This window comes from Engystomops pustulosus, chromosome 3 (genome assembly GCF_040894005.1).
Source record: "Engystomops pustulosus chromosome 3, aEngPut4.maternal, whole genome shotgun sequence".
Classification (NCBI taxonomy): Eukaryota; Metazoa; Chordata; class Amphibia; order Anura; family Leptodactylidae; genus Engystomops; species Engystomops pustulosus.
The window spans coordinates 201,108,619-201,123,785 of NC_092413.1; the positions used below are offsets into that span (position 1 = coordinate 201,108,619).

Consider the following 15,167-nt stretch of genomic DNA (forward strand, 5'->3'; position numbering starts at 1 on the left):
AGATTATATATAGATAGATGATCATTGAGAGAGATGCCGGCTAGGTATATAATATAATAGTGCTTGTACATACACTGTTTTACACGTGTCCGTCTCCATTCAGCAGATTTCTTCCCCGGGGATAAGACATCTCACATATCAGGAAGGAGATACAAGAGACAAAGAGGAACCTGAGTTTCTTTCTAAAATGATAAAACATGTAGCGGGTGTGAGTCATGTGGCAGGAATGCGCTGTCCGCAGAGCAGCGTACACTATACACACTATACATACTAACAGGAAGAGACTCTGCAGAGCATTTCAGCCTTTTCCTAATCCTCTGGAGATTTGGATGTATTAGGAAGGGAATAAATCCTCTGGTTTAGATTGTGAAATGTGAAGAAAAGCTTTTTAAGGGAAACATTGCAGAGGGAAAGCTGTTTTATGGAGGCCTGGAAGGGCAGGTTATAAAACTGTGTTCACATTGAGGTTATGTGTCCGTGTACACGCAGGTAGCAGGTTATTGTCCCCTTAGGCTGCGGTATAAGGCTGCATTTACATTTCGTTTTTAGGATATGTGATAAAAGCTCCTGGAGTATATGATGAACATATAAATAGACATATAATGGATTCCGTCAGCGCAGTATATGACGCCGCATACTACGTCCTTCCATCCCACTTCTTCCTTTATCCATAATAGCCTACAAGGGGTTAAATACATCTGTATCCAGCCTCCACTGAGTGTATGCTCTGGGAACATCACAGGGGTGTAACTGTCCGTATATAAGGGTAATCAATGTTGGACTGAAGTGCCTAGGGCCCACAGGTAAATCTCTCTAATGGGGCCCTCCGCTGTATACCATGGCTTGTGTTTTGTTCATTTTTAGTCATTGCTTTGGACTGTTATGGTCTTAGGAGCCCTGTCTGTAGTCTGTTGACTGATCTTGACCTTTAACTTAGCCCCTCTTAGCTCTGTAAACCAGCAATATATACCCATTAACTAGGGCCTGGGGGCCCACTGGTGGATCCACCTGTTCACCTGTGGGCCAGTCCGACAATTAGGACAATTACATAACACTCTGTACATCAGCAAAAGGTAAGCACTGGTTGCTGATATATGTTTCCTCCTCTTGCAGCTTTCAGGGGATTTGGGAGGAACAGGATAATGTATCCTATTTGTACGGAAACATTAGAAATCCTCTAGAAGGGCTCGGGGGAGGGGGCCCCTGCTACTGTGCACATCTCAATCTCCCTGCTGCTCCCTCAGCAGTTCCCCCTCCCGTCCCTGTAATCTCCTACAGTTGAAGGGGGAAATATCCCTTCACAGTGTAACAGCCTGTGAAGCTAAAGGTTGTAGGAGCTCTGCTAACACCCTCAGAGCCCTTCAGACTCATTACTTAAATTTTAAAAGTTGATATTAGAAGGAAGGAGGCCATGGATAACAAATATAAGAAGATACCACAGCCACGGTGCCTGGATCTATGAGTAATGTCCCTGGTTTATCAGGATGGATTTTCATGGTAAATTTCCTTTAAGTAGCCCTGAAGCATAGTTTTCTTTCCCCATCTTGGAAACCCTGTTTGCATATTCCTTACCCAGAATCCTCAAAGGATCAAGCATGGCCTTTAAGACTTTGTACACCGATAAGTTGCCAGGCCTTTCTGACCTTAGGTCCCAGGACAGTTATTTGCAGCCACTGGAAGTAAGGACTTATTGGGGGGAGATTTATCAGAAGCGTCTGAGAGCAGAACTGTTCTAGTTACCCATGGCAACCAATCAGAGATCAGCTTTCATTTTCCCACAGCTGTTTATAAGAATAGCAGAGGGCTCTGATTGGTTGCCATTGGCAACTAGAACACTTTTGCTCTCAGACACTTCTGATGAAGGTCCTATTGGATGACAACAAGCGGAGATCTTAAAGACCATTTGAAAAGGTACAGAAAAGTCTTGTTTTACTTCTTTTATAAAACATTTGGATTGATCTGGACATCACATCCAGTAATAATATTGTGCTTCCTAGCTCACTGCTGCTTATATTTTATCGGGATACGGAGCGGCTGGAACGATACACTTGCTATAAAACTTCCTTCCTCGTAGCAGAGGATTTTGGCTATGACTACCTCGGTGACTGTGCATGTTTTGTTGTTTACTACATCAGACCGAGGTCTACAATTAGATGAGCGTCCGTCGTAATTTGGAGCTTCCTGACTGAGGAAGTGGTGGGACATTTGTGTCTGCGGGAGGAGATTGCTGAAGGCTTTTAGCTTGTGGATCCAGGAACCTGAGCGATGGTTTAACGTGTGAGTAAGCAGCACCTCGCACATCGCTTCCTATAGGTGATGTAACCCACATAATAACCTGCGAATGGACCTATGGCTACAGGAGTGGAGAACATGCCTCGCTATACATTATCTCTATGCCTCGCTATAAATTATCTCTATGCCTCGCTATACATTATCTATATGCCTTGCTATACATTCCTTATATGCCTTGCTATACATTACCTATACGTCTTACTATACATTCCCTATACGCCTTGCTATACATTACCTTTATTCCTTGCTATACATTACCTATATGCCTTGCTATACATTCCCTATACGTCTTACTATACATTCCCTATATGCCTTGCTATACATTCCCTATATGCCTTGCTATACATTCCCTATATGCCTTGCTATACATTACCTATTTGCCTTGCTATACATCACCTATATGCCTCGCTATACATTACTGCCTATGCACGATGCTGGAACGGCTCCAGGTGAATGCAGATGTCCATGTTCCCGCTCCACACGTTGATTCATGGTGGAAAAGAGAAGGGAAAACAGATGTGGAGATGAATTAATCATGTCACGCTCCGCATCTGCTGCTTTTACAATAACTCCATTAGATTTAGCGCGAGCCGTCTTCTCCGATTTCTCCAATAGATGACATTATGCATCTCCAAATGCATTTTAATAATGTACATGGATACAGAGACATGAGCTCGCTTTCGCGCACCTGCTTGTGGGATTTTGCATTGCAGGACAGTGACATGTTCTAATTATTATTAATAGACTTCTTAAAGGGATATTCTCCTCCAACTAGATAGCATGCATGCCACAGTCTATGGGGATTAGTCCCTTAGGACTAAGTCAGTGGACTCCCTGGACAACCGTGGGAGATAACAACCTTAGCCCCACCCGGGAGCGGAGTCTAAGTGAACTCCTGGTAGTCCTGGGAGTCACCAGGTCGCTCCGCGGGTGCGACTAGGCCCGTGGCGGCAGCCAAGGTAGGGACACGGGGACCACGGATGGCAGGCAGGACCACGCATGGCAAGCAGGACCACAGATGGCATGGCTGGCAGGACCTCGGAGCGGCACAGGACACCAGGAGCGGCACAGGACACCAGGAGCGCCACAGGACACCAGTACTGCCACAGGACACCAGGGCCGCAACAGGACACCAGAACTGCCACAGGACACCAGGACTGCCACAGGACAACAGGGAACAAGGGAACACCATGAAACACAAGAAACGGAACACGGGAACACCACGGAACACTCGGAGGCGTCTGGAAACGCTCATGAAGGCTTTCTCCTCAGAAGAATGAGCTGAAGATCCGTCAGGGGATGCTGGGAGTAGCCAGGTTATATAGCAGAGCCTGGTATACACAGGAGACAGACCTGCAGCCTGGACAGGACCGCGATGGAGCCAACAGGAGCTGAGATAGGTAAGTACTGACCGAGGGGAACGGGGCAGCGGCAACAGAGCACGGGTGACACACGTGACGAAACCGGACCGGGGGTGGCAGACCGTGACAATGCATAGATCCAGAATGAATCGTCAACATACCTGGTGCCCTCTGCTCACTTCTGTCACTGACATCCTCCATCCGTTGTCCCAGTTTATGGACGTGAAAGCATGGGGACATAAAGGTAGACATTTTGAGCCTACTGTTTTTTTTTTCTGGGTGGAGAATCGGCGGCACGGTGGCTTAGTGGTTAGCATTACAGCCTTGCAGTGAGTCCTGGGTTCATGTCCCAGGGTCAACATCTGCAAAGAGTTTGTATGTCCTCTCCATGTTTGCGTGGGTTTCCTCCAGGTCCTCCAGTTTCCTCGCACACTCCAAAACATACTGGTAGGATGATTAGATGGTGAGCCCCATTGGGGACAGGGACTGATTTGGCAAACTCTGTGCAGCGCTGCGTAATCTGTGTGCGCTGTATAAATAAAGGAATTATTATTATCACTTGAAGCATTTATGGTTGCACAATCTAAGGTTCCAGAATTTATCCTTAAAGGAAAAGATTTCTAAGTTTCTCGATTGGGGTGTAAAGTTGGTCGTCAATCATCCTCCACTGAAGTCATTGGAAGACAGAAAATGCACAGTCACCCGGAATATAAAACATGACAAACTGGGCAAATATTTCATTATTTAGGCAATTAAAAATCCCATCAAGCTTAGTCATAACTTTCAAGCAAAGTGTCTGCAGCCATGGATCAAAACAGTGTCAAGGGTTGTCCTCGAGATAAGCAGAAAGAACATTTATTGCTGGTAAATTGTGATTTGATCCGGAGAGGTGATGACCCTACAGGCAGATTTCCCAAGAGTTGTAAACTTGCATAAATCAGGGTGACAAGTTCTTCCCTATTTTCAGTGTGTCAATGACTGCCATAAATTTATACTTCCAGTTCTTATTATTTCTCTGGCAGCAGGAATTTCCTTTAGTACAATCTGTGATCTTGGTTTTGGCAATAGAGTTCATCCTTGTCATTTGTTATTCCAGCAGTTGTACATAGAACTTAAAGGGCTATTTTCACCATGAAAAATATTACCCAGCCACCAATGAGACCCGTACCGATCACTAGGATAAGCTAAAGATCAATGGCCCGAGGTCCATTCAAAGGGCCACATGTATCACTCGTTTTTTCTGTTGTTTTTGCGCCTTTTCATTCAGGCGCACCGTTTTGCGCTATTTTTGCGATTAAGCGCCAAACTAGCCGCGCAGCAAAAATAACCAGCTTTCCCTCATCTATCTTACCAATCCAGATGTTTTGCTGCGCCTAATGATATTCATCACTTGCTATGTTTTCCTTTAGGCGCAAAAACGGGCGCAAAAACACTCCAGCCCGAAGGTGGCGTTATCTGAGAAGAAAGCACTGAGCCCCTTTGCAGAACAGCTCATTTCTAGCAGCAGAGCTCAGCCAGACACTGGTACATATAATAGATACATTAGATACACTGCAGACAGGAGCTGCAGACTCTATTTACAGTTCATCACCTTCTATTTACAAAACATTCTGCAAAACGCTGAGCTCACAGCAAGAGAGAAGAGAACTTTGCACAAGTTTGCAGAAGCTTGCAGAATTTTGCAGATACTACATACAAGTGTCCCCCATGTAATTCTGCACAGTGTCTGAGGGGGATACTGTGCAGAATTACAGGGGTGCAGCAGGAGACCAGCACTGGGGGATCCCCTCCAGGAGAAGCCCCTGCTGAGGAGATCACAGGGTGCAGGGTGTCACACACCTGGGTGCTGCTGTGAGTGTTATCTTCATTCTGGGCTGTGGGAGAAGCAGAGAGGAGCTTGTAGCAGGATCACATGTAACTGCCCGAATCTAACATTACGCCTAAACTGCGCCAAAATTGCGCCTAAACTGTGTTAAAGTAAAGTGATTAATAAGAGGCAGAAAATATACTTATCACAGATGGTTATAGCTTGTGATAATTCTGGCAAAACAGTGCGCCAGAATTTAGGCCCAACTACTACACTTAGGCGCACAAAAGTGATAAATGTGGCTCATAGTCCGTTGGACTAATGGACGCGTACTAGTGGTTGTGATCGGTGGGGCAACGAGGGCTCAGACTTTTATCACAAAATGTATTCTCTTACTAAAATACTAAAGTTGATAATGTAGAAATCCCTTTAAACAGTTGTCCAGAGTAAGAATTATTTAGAGTTAGTTCCACCCATGTCCATTGACTTTGTCCTGCACCTTTGTCCCATCCATCTGAAAAACAAATACAAAAGCAGGTACCATATATTGATGGTGGTAGGTTCATAAATCTGTTTTTTGGGAAACATGGTCTGCAGCCACAAATGGGAGATTTGGCACAATTGCCCTAGGAGATTGAGGGGCCTTTGAGTGGTGGTCATCTCAAGTGGCTCTCGGATCAAAGAGGTAATCACGATGATCCCTCCGGTCACTGCTAGAGGTTGTGGTCAGAGCACTAGTGATGAGTGGTGGTCACATATTATTCCCGGGGGGATCTAGCTTGTGGTGGTCCAATCTCCCAGAGATAGTTATCAAGTGCCTAGGGTATTAAAAAAACTAGCAAGAGAGGCAATCCACCAAATGGACTTATTGGTAAATGGTTGCAAACATCCAAATCAAAGAAGACCAATTCTCTTATTAGTACAGTCCTAATTCTTCCTTTTAGGCCCTCAAGCACTCGTAGTCATTACTCTGCAAAATCTGCACAGTAATGAAGTGAACGCTCCGACATAGATTTCAAAGACATGGGAGGGAGGATGGTTGAGCGTTCCTCACTGTGCACATTTTTACAGAGTAATAGCTATGGCCCACATAGTGCAGTCTGTACTATGTGCAGTTACCTGTGTAGTGTCCAGGAATTGGGCACCATTTTTGGTGCACTTTGTTCATGCTGCAGAATTGTGGCGCACGTCAGTAACATCCTCTTTGGGTGCACATATTTCTGTCTTGTCAGACGCAGAGCAGCCACGACACAAAACTGGTGCAGACACTTTATAAATACACGTACAAGCAGTTCGCACGTTCTTTTCAGTGCAAAGCCATAGTCTTTAATCCCACTGGTTATCCTTGGATTACTCCAATAAAATTTCTGACCCTTTTTGGCCCCAAAATACCCTGGATGTTCTCATGGACCATGTACCAGCTAATGGTTGATTGGTCCAAAACCTTGCTAATCCTTCTAATGACTCCAACGTCTTGTGAGACAGCCCAACTACAGAACCAGGGAAGATAGTAGAGACTTATAGCTATTGATGCTTCACTAGGGGATTCTGGGAAAATATGCAAATAGGTTTTCCAGGATGGGGTTGGGAAAACATCAGAAAGAAAACCTCTTTTAGCTACCTTGTAAGGCAGCTCCCTTGGTATGATCTTAATCCCACATCATGTCATTAGGCTTCCTGAAGGTCATGCTTGATCTCAACCGAGCTCCTTTACTAAAAGGTGCTAAAAGGTGTGGTTTACCATATCCCATCCTGGAAAACCTTTTTTCATGTCTATGGTTTTGGTATTTTTATGTACAAAATATTTTTGATAATCCAATTTGATAATTAACTTGTTAATTATTATGCGGGGCAACACCAGGTAAAACAATCTAGTAAATTATAAAGTACATAAAATACAACTTCATAAAATAGTATATTAATCCTTACTCCTTATCTCGTCAAAGGCTTTTAAACACATGGACAACATTGTTGGTACCCCTCAATGTAAAAAAAAGACCTGAAGCCCTATATACAGCAGAGTGAGTAGCTGTACCCTATATACAGCACAGTGAGTAGCTGGAGCTCTATATACAGCACAGTGAGTATCTGTAGCCTATGTACAGAACAGTGAGTAGCTGTACCCTATATACTGCACAGTGAGTAGCTGTAGCCCTATATACAGCAGTAAGTAGCTGTACCCTATATACAGCACAGTGAGTAGCTGTAGCCCTATATACAGCACAGTGAGTAGCTGTACCCTATATACAGCACAGTGAGTAGCTGGAGCCCTATATACAGCACAGTGAGGATCTGTACCCTATATACAGCAGAGTGAGTAGCTGTACCCTAAATACAGCAGAGTGAGTAACTGTACCCTACATACAGCACAGTGAGTAGCTGTAGCCCTATATACAGCAGTGAGTAGCTGTAGCTCTATATACAGCACAGTGAGTAGCTATAGCCCTATATACAGCACAGTGAGTAGCTGTACCCTATATACAGCAAAGTGAGTAGATATAGTCCTATATACAGCACAGTGAGTAGATGTAGCTCTATATACAGTACAGTGAGTAGCTGTACCCTATATACAGCACAGTGAGTAGCTGTACCCTATATACAGCACAGTGAGTAGCTGTAGGCCTATATACTGCACACTGAGTAGTTGTAGCACTATATACAGCACAGTGAGTAGATATAGTCCTATATACAGCACAGTGAGTAGCTGTACCCTATATACAGCACAGTGAGTAGATATAGTCCTATATACAGCACAGTGAGTAGATGTAGCTCTATATACAGTACAGTGAGTAGATGTAGCTCTATATACAGTACAGTGAGTAGCTGTAGCCCTATATACAGCACAGTGAGTAGCTGTACCCTATATACAGCACAGTGAGTAGCTGTAGCACTATATACAGCACAGTGAGTAGATATAGTCCTATATACAGCACAGTGAGTAGCTGTACCCTATATACAGCACAGTGAGTAGATATAGTCCTATATACAGCACAGTGAGTAGATGTAGCTCTATTTACAGCACAGTGAGTAGATGTAGCTCTATATACAGCACAGTGAGTAGATGTACCCTATATACAGCACAGTGAGTAGCTGTACCCTATATACAGCACAGTGAGTAGCTGTAGGCCTATATACTGCACAGTGAGTAGTTGTAGCACTATATACAGCACAGTGATTAGCTGTACCCTATATACAGCACAGTGAGTAGCTGTACTATATATACAGCACAGTGAGTAGCTGTAGCCCTATATACAGCACAGTGAGGAGCTGTAACCTATATACAGCACAGTGAGTAGCTGTAACCTATATACAGCACAGTGAGTAGCTGTACCCTATATACAGCACAGTGAGTAGCTGTACTATATATACAGCACAGTGAGTAGCTGTAGCCCTATATACAGCACAGTGAGTAGCTGTAGCCCTATATACAGCACAGTGAGTAGCTGTAGTCCTATATACAGCACAGTGAGTAGCTGTAGTCCTATATACAGCACAGTGAGTAGCTGTAGCCCTATATACAGCACAGTGAGTAGCTGTAGCCCTATATACAGCACAGTGAGTAGCTGTAGTCCTATATACAGCACAGTGAGTAGCTGTAGCCCTATATACAGCACAGTGAGTAGCTGTACCCTATATACAGCACAGTGAGTAGCTGTACACTATATACAGCACAGTGAGTAGATATAGTCCTATATACAGCACAGTGAGTAGATGTAGCTCTATTTACAGCACAGTGAGTAGATGTAGCTCTATATACAGCACAGTGAGTAGATGTACCCTATATACAGCACAGTGAGTAGCTGTAGGCCTATATACTGCACAGTGAGTAGTTGTAGCACTATATACAGCACAGTGAGTCGCTGTACCCTATATACAGCACAGTGATTAGCTGTACCCTATATACAGCACAGTGAGTAGCTGTACTATATATACAGCACAGTGAGTAGCTGTAGCCCTATATACAGCACAGTGAGTAGCTGTAGCCCTATATACAGCACAGTGAGTAGCTGTGGTCCTATATACAGCACAGTGAGTAGCTGTAGTCCTATATACAGCACAGTGAGTATCTGTAGCCCTATATACAGCACAGTGAGTAGCTGTAGCCCTATATACAGCACAGTGAGTAGCTGTAGCCCTATATACAGCACAGTGAGTAGCTGTAGCCCTATATACAGCACAGTGAGTAGCTGTACCCTATATACAGCACAGTGAGTAGCTGTACCCTATATACAGCACAGTGAGTATCTGTAGCCCTATATACAGCGCAGTGAGTAGCTGTAGCCCTATATACAGCACAGTGAATAGCTGTAGTCCTATATACAGCACAGTGAGTAGCTGTAACCTATATACAGCACAGTGAGTAGCTGTAACCTATATACAGCACAGTGAGTAGCTGTACCCTATATACAGCACAGTGAGTAGCTGTACTATATATACAGCACAGTGAGTAGCTGTAGCCCTATATACAGCACAGTGAGTAGCTGTAGCCCTATATACAGCACAGTGAGTAGCTGTAGTCCTATATACAGCACAGTGAGTAGCTGTAGTCCTATATACAGCACAGTGAGTAGCTGTAGCCCTATATACAGCACAGTGAGTAGCTGTAGCCCTATATACAGCACAGTGAGTAGCTGTAGTCCTATATACAGCACAGTGAGTAGCTGTAGCCCTATATACAGCACAGTGAGTAGCTGTAGCCCTATATACAGCACAGTGAGTAGCTGTACCCTATATACAGCACAGTGAGTAGCTGTAGCCCTATATACAGCACAGTGAGTAGCTGTACCCTATATACAGCACAGTGAGTAGCTGTAGCCCTATATACAGTACAGTGAGTAGCTGTAGCCCTATATACAGCACAGTGAGTCGCTGTACCCTATATACAACACAGTGAGTAGCTGTACCCTATATACAGCACAGTGAGTCGCTGTACCCTATATACAGCACAGTGAGTCGCTGTACCCTATATACAACACAGTGAGTAGCTGTACCCTATATACAGCACAGTGAGTAGCTGTATCCTATATACAGCACAGTGAGTAGCTGTACCCTATATACAACACAGTGAGTAGCTGTACCCTATATACAGCACAGTGAGTCGCTGTACCCTATATACAGCACAGTGAGTCGCTGTACCCTATATACAACACAGTGAGTAGCTGTACCCTATATACAGCACAGTGAGTCGCTGTACCCTATATACAGCACAGTGAGTCGCTGTACCCTATATACAACACAGTGAGTAGCTGTACCCTATATACAGCACAGTGAGTAGCTCTTTTTTGAGTTTTTTTTTTTTTTGTGAAGCCTGTTTGACAAGCAACGTCTATCTTTAATTTCTTCATTTTCATAGAAAGTTAATTTCTTTTTAATTTTGTCAGATTCAAGTTATTTTTGCAGATTTTTCTTTCACTAAACGAGGGGCACCAACAATTGTCTCCACGTGTGTATGTGAACTGCAGTGTTAGACCTGAAGGACATTGTTTGCCCCTTGTCACCATTGACTGGGAAGTGGGGCAATAGTTTGCAATTAGCATATTCAGATCTCCCCTCTGTGCTGCCCATAGGCTTGTGCCTACTGTGCCTATAGATAACATAACATACAGGGGCAGATTTACTTACCCGGTCCTGTCGTGATCCCCGAGGTGTGTTCTCCGACTTGGATGAAGTCCGGCGCAATTCTTCAAGATTGTGCGTCCATTTTCCTGCATGTGTCGCTTCCCGCTGAAGTCCACCGGAGTTCACCTTCTTCTTCCTGGTGCATGTAAGTGCATTTCTTGCGACACAGTTTGAATTGTAAATCCCGTGCTTAGTCCGAATCATTCGGGTTGTCCGTCGTCCACGCCCCCCGATTTGTGCCGCATGCAAGTTGGAGGGATTGCGCCAAAATCCGATCCCGTGGGCTAAAAACCCCACTTAAATGCGGCGCGAATTGGAAATAGTCGGGAAACTCAGCGAAAATGCGCCGGTCGGACCCTTAATAAATGTGCCCCACTGTGTTGCAGCTGCTCTCGGTTGACAATCTCGGTTATATCTATCCCGAATTATATCCGATATTATATAAAAATTCCCCATCCATCTATAAAATTCCCACAACAATGAGCTGCTAGATGGCTTCCCGCTGCCGCTGCATCTTTATTGGTAGAGATCTAAGCTTTTTATAGCATTGCTTCAGCTGCCAGGACTGCGGAGGAGCAGCTTAACCTTCCTGCTATCGTTCTAGGCTATTATCTAAAATGCCTCGCAAGAGAAGGGCGCTAAATTATTTTGTGATATAAAATCAATACCCCGAGATTAATGTAGAAATAGTCGCTGTTCCTGAACCATAATTACACATTGGAGATTCAATGAATTTCAGATAAAGACTGAAGAGTTTATGTCACAATTATTATTCAGTTCTCATTTTACTGGTCATAGAAATGTTGTGGCTAAAGGCTCTTTCCCTTTATTTCCTGGGGATGTCTTGTATTAGACGTCATCCCGGGAGAAGATGCGATCAATGGTTTACTATGGAGCTGTTACTAACTATGCATTTCTCATTCAGTGCAGTCACTTAGAAGTTACAAGTACCTACCTGTTTGCCCCTTGGTCCTCAGGTTTAACCTTATAACCTCGATGCTGTTGGGGTCTTCGGAACATCTCAATGTAACCACCCACCTGATTATGGGTCATCCATAGGGAGAAAACAACTAAACAGAATCACTCCAGTCTTACAAAATGAACTCAAGGTTCTTAGTTACATTATGATCAAATTGCATAAGCCCACTAACCTCTTCACGTTGACCTCCTTTAGTGGGTGCCTCCGCTGATGGGTGCAACATCCAGCAGTGGATTAGAATAGAGGTAGTTTGGGCCGTAGCCTGGGACCCATGGCCACCCACCAAAATTTATACTGAGAAGGACCTTCACCCATGAAATCCTTGTACATCTCTTTCTGCTCTCATTACAAATGTCCACAAGAGCCATTTCAGGACCTTTGAAGGTCCTCCAAAAGGCTCGGAAACTGCAGATAGAAAGCAGCAGAAGGGACACATCCTCCATTTCCCAAGCAGCAGATTCTAGTACCAGATGTAGGAAGTGATTCCAGACTTGTAGGGGCTATAATATTCATACAGCCCAGGGGCCATGGCAGTGATAATCCACCCCTGGTAGCATCACAGTGGGGCAGATTTACTTACCTGGTCCAGCGGCGCGTTCTCCGTCGAGGATTCGGGTCTTCCGGCGATTCACTAAGGTAGCTCCCCCGATGTCCACCAGGTGTCGCTGCTACTCTGATTCCCATCGGAGTTCACTGAAGTTCACCAAGCCAGGCCGGGTGCAGGTAAGAGCGTGTCAAGCAACACATTTTTTAAAAATGTGGTTTCTCCGAATCCGACGGGTTTTCCCATGGCCACGCCCCCCGGTTTCCATCGCGTGCATGCCGCCGCCGATAAGCCACTAACCGATCGTGTGTGCCAAAAACCCTGGGCAATTCAGGGACAATCGGCGCGAAACGGTAAAATTCGGGTAACCCGACGTAAAAATGCATTTCGGGCCCTTAGTAAATGACCCTCATGGTGTCTGCTACTGCAACACAGCGCCAGGAGGGACCAAGACCCAGCAGCCCCCCATTACCCATACTGGCAGACTAAGACCCCATGGATTTGGACCCTGGGACCCCACCACAGAAAATAACATGTGTTAACAGGTCTTAAATACTCACCTTTACATGAGGTTTCAGAAATCGGCTGAGAGCAAGAAGGTGGCCACTCCTCCGAATGATAAACACTTGGGCCAAATCGGGAGGAGTGCAGGTACCAGGAAAAAAACTAAGTAATCATTTGGAGAGAGAAAGATCTGGACTGCAAATCCACACATTATACAGTGTGGAGTACAGGCGGCCCCCTACTTAAGAACACCTGTCTTACAGACGACCCCTAGCTACAGATGAACCTCTGGCTCTTGGTAATTTACTGTACTTTATCCTTAGGCTACAATAATCAGCTGTAACAGTTATAAAAGGTGTCTGTAATTAAGATTTATTGTTAATCCTGGTTCTTACGACAACCCAACATTTTTAAAATCCAATTGTCACAAAGACTAAAAAAAAAAAATGGGTCTGGATCTACAATTATAAAATAAACAGTTCCGACTTACATACAAATTCAACTGAAGAACAAACCTACAGAACCTATCTTGTATGTAACTAGGGGACTGCCTGTATATGGGATGTAAAAAAAAGAGAAGTAGGGGATGGAGAGTCCCATATCCCGGTTATAAGTCTTTTCTGGAAAGCTTTACGTTTCGAACATCTCAGCCGTCTGCTTCTCATTTGTTCTTTAGGAAATGACCGGTGTAGTCCAAGGGAAATATGAAAGACTGCTGATACATGGAAATGTAAAACTTTATTTAGTTATAGAATTTATACACATGGACGTTCCAAAAATCCGGGTCCAAAATTCATTGCCAGCAGACACTTTACAGGAAGCAGCTGAACACTTGGCCAATACAAAAGAGATCTACAAAACCCGAAAAAAAGGGGAAGGAGCCAGGAACAAAAACAGGATTACATAACCAGAAGGTGAAATGACATTTCTCCATATTAGTTCCAAATTTCTTCCCCCATTCCAAAAAGTTCAATTGCTTTTTTTCACTGGATGAAGGAACATTTTTCACGAGCCTCCGAAATACGGTGCGATGGAAACTGGAACCGCAGAAGGAAAGTGATAAAATAGAAACAGGAAGGTGACTTAATAAAGGGAGCGATGTCAAGGGCCTTATAATCTTGGAAGTTATTAGAAAGGAAATCTGTTTAAAGAAGGGCTCCACCTAGCCCAGAAATCCGTTTGAAGGCTCGTAACCCAACATCTTCAACTTTTGGGTTTGAAATTATATTTCCATCATCCTTAATCCAGGGTAACAAAGAAAAGTAATAAAACACATGCTTCCCGCTATTATGCCTGTAGCAGCTGCCGGATGAAAAATTGGAGGACTCCGCCCGACTCCAGCTATAGACACGCAAACTTGTGGAAACATAGTATAGGGATGTTCAAAATCCAACAGGCCCATGTTCTGATTTGTTATTGGAACAAAATAGGAAAACTCCCATACAAAAATTTGAGACAATCTCACTGAGGACACACCGGCTCCGGTCCTCTCCGATTCTCCAGCAACACCAGTAACATTAGGAACCGATACCGGATTCCATAACTCTTTATCCCCAAATCAATGGAACTTGTCAACAGAGCGCTGGGCTCTAGGACTAAGAGCTTGGAAAGCCCCCAGCTCTAGCATCCCCCCAGGATGTTGTTTGTCACTTGATTATGTATTTTCTCTGTGTCTACTATGCCTGGACTACTGTTACACTTTACCCAAACTAGGGGGTTAGTAAAGTTGTATTGCATCGTATCACATCATACATTCGCCTTTCAACAGATTCAGCTGGTTTGGGCAAGTTTGGGCCAAGGTCTATCTAATATGTTTGAGTCACATTACCTGGCTCCCTGCCAGCAGGGGAAGGGGCAGCTGTAGCTTGTGTGTCTGTGTCTCAGTCTCCTTCCATCCAAATTCATCCAGATCCTTCCCCGCTTCCTGTCATGTGCATTGAACAAGGAGGGAAGGAGATGAAAAATGTATAAGGAGACACGGGTACACACAGGCTGCAGCTACCCCTCATCACAGGCTGCTGGTACAGAGCTAGGTAATGTGAATTAAACTTATATAAGGTA

The 15,167-nt window shown here is 44.3% G+C and overlaps 1 long non-coding RNA gene across 1 annotated transcript in view; it reads left to right on the forward strand.

Annotated features, from left to right (window-relative positions):
- The first annotated feature begins 1,862 nt into the window (after positions 1–1,862).
- The window catches only part of LOC140120699 (uncharacterized), a 54,849-nt gene continuing 41,544 nt past the window's right edge, over positions 1,863–15,167 (forward strand). Inside the window, exon 1 of the long non-coding RNA XR_011853955.1 lies at positions 1,863–1,911. This is a non-coding gene — a long non-coding RNA (uncharacterized lncRNA). The remainder of the gene's footprint in view (positions 1,912–15,167) is intronic.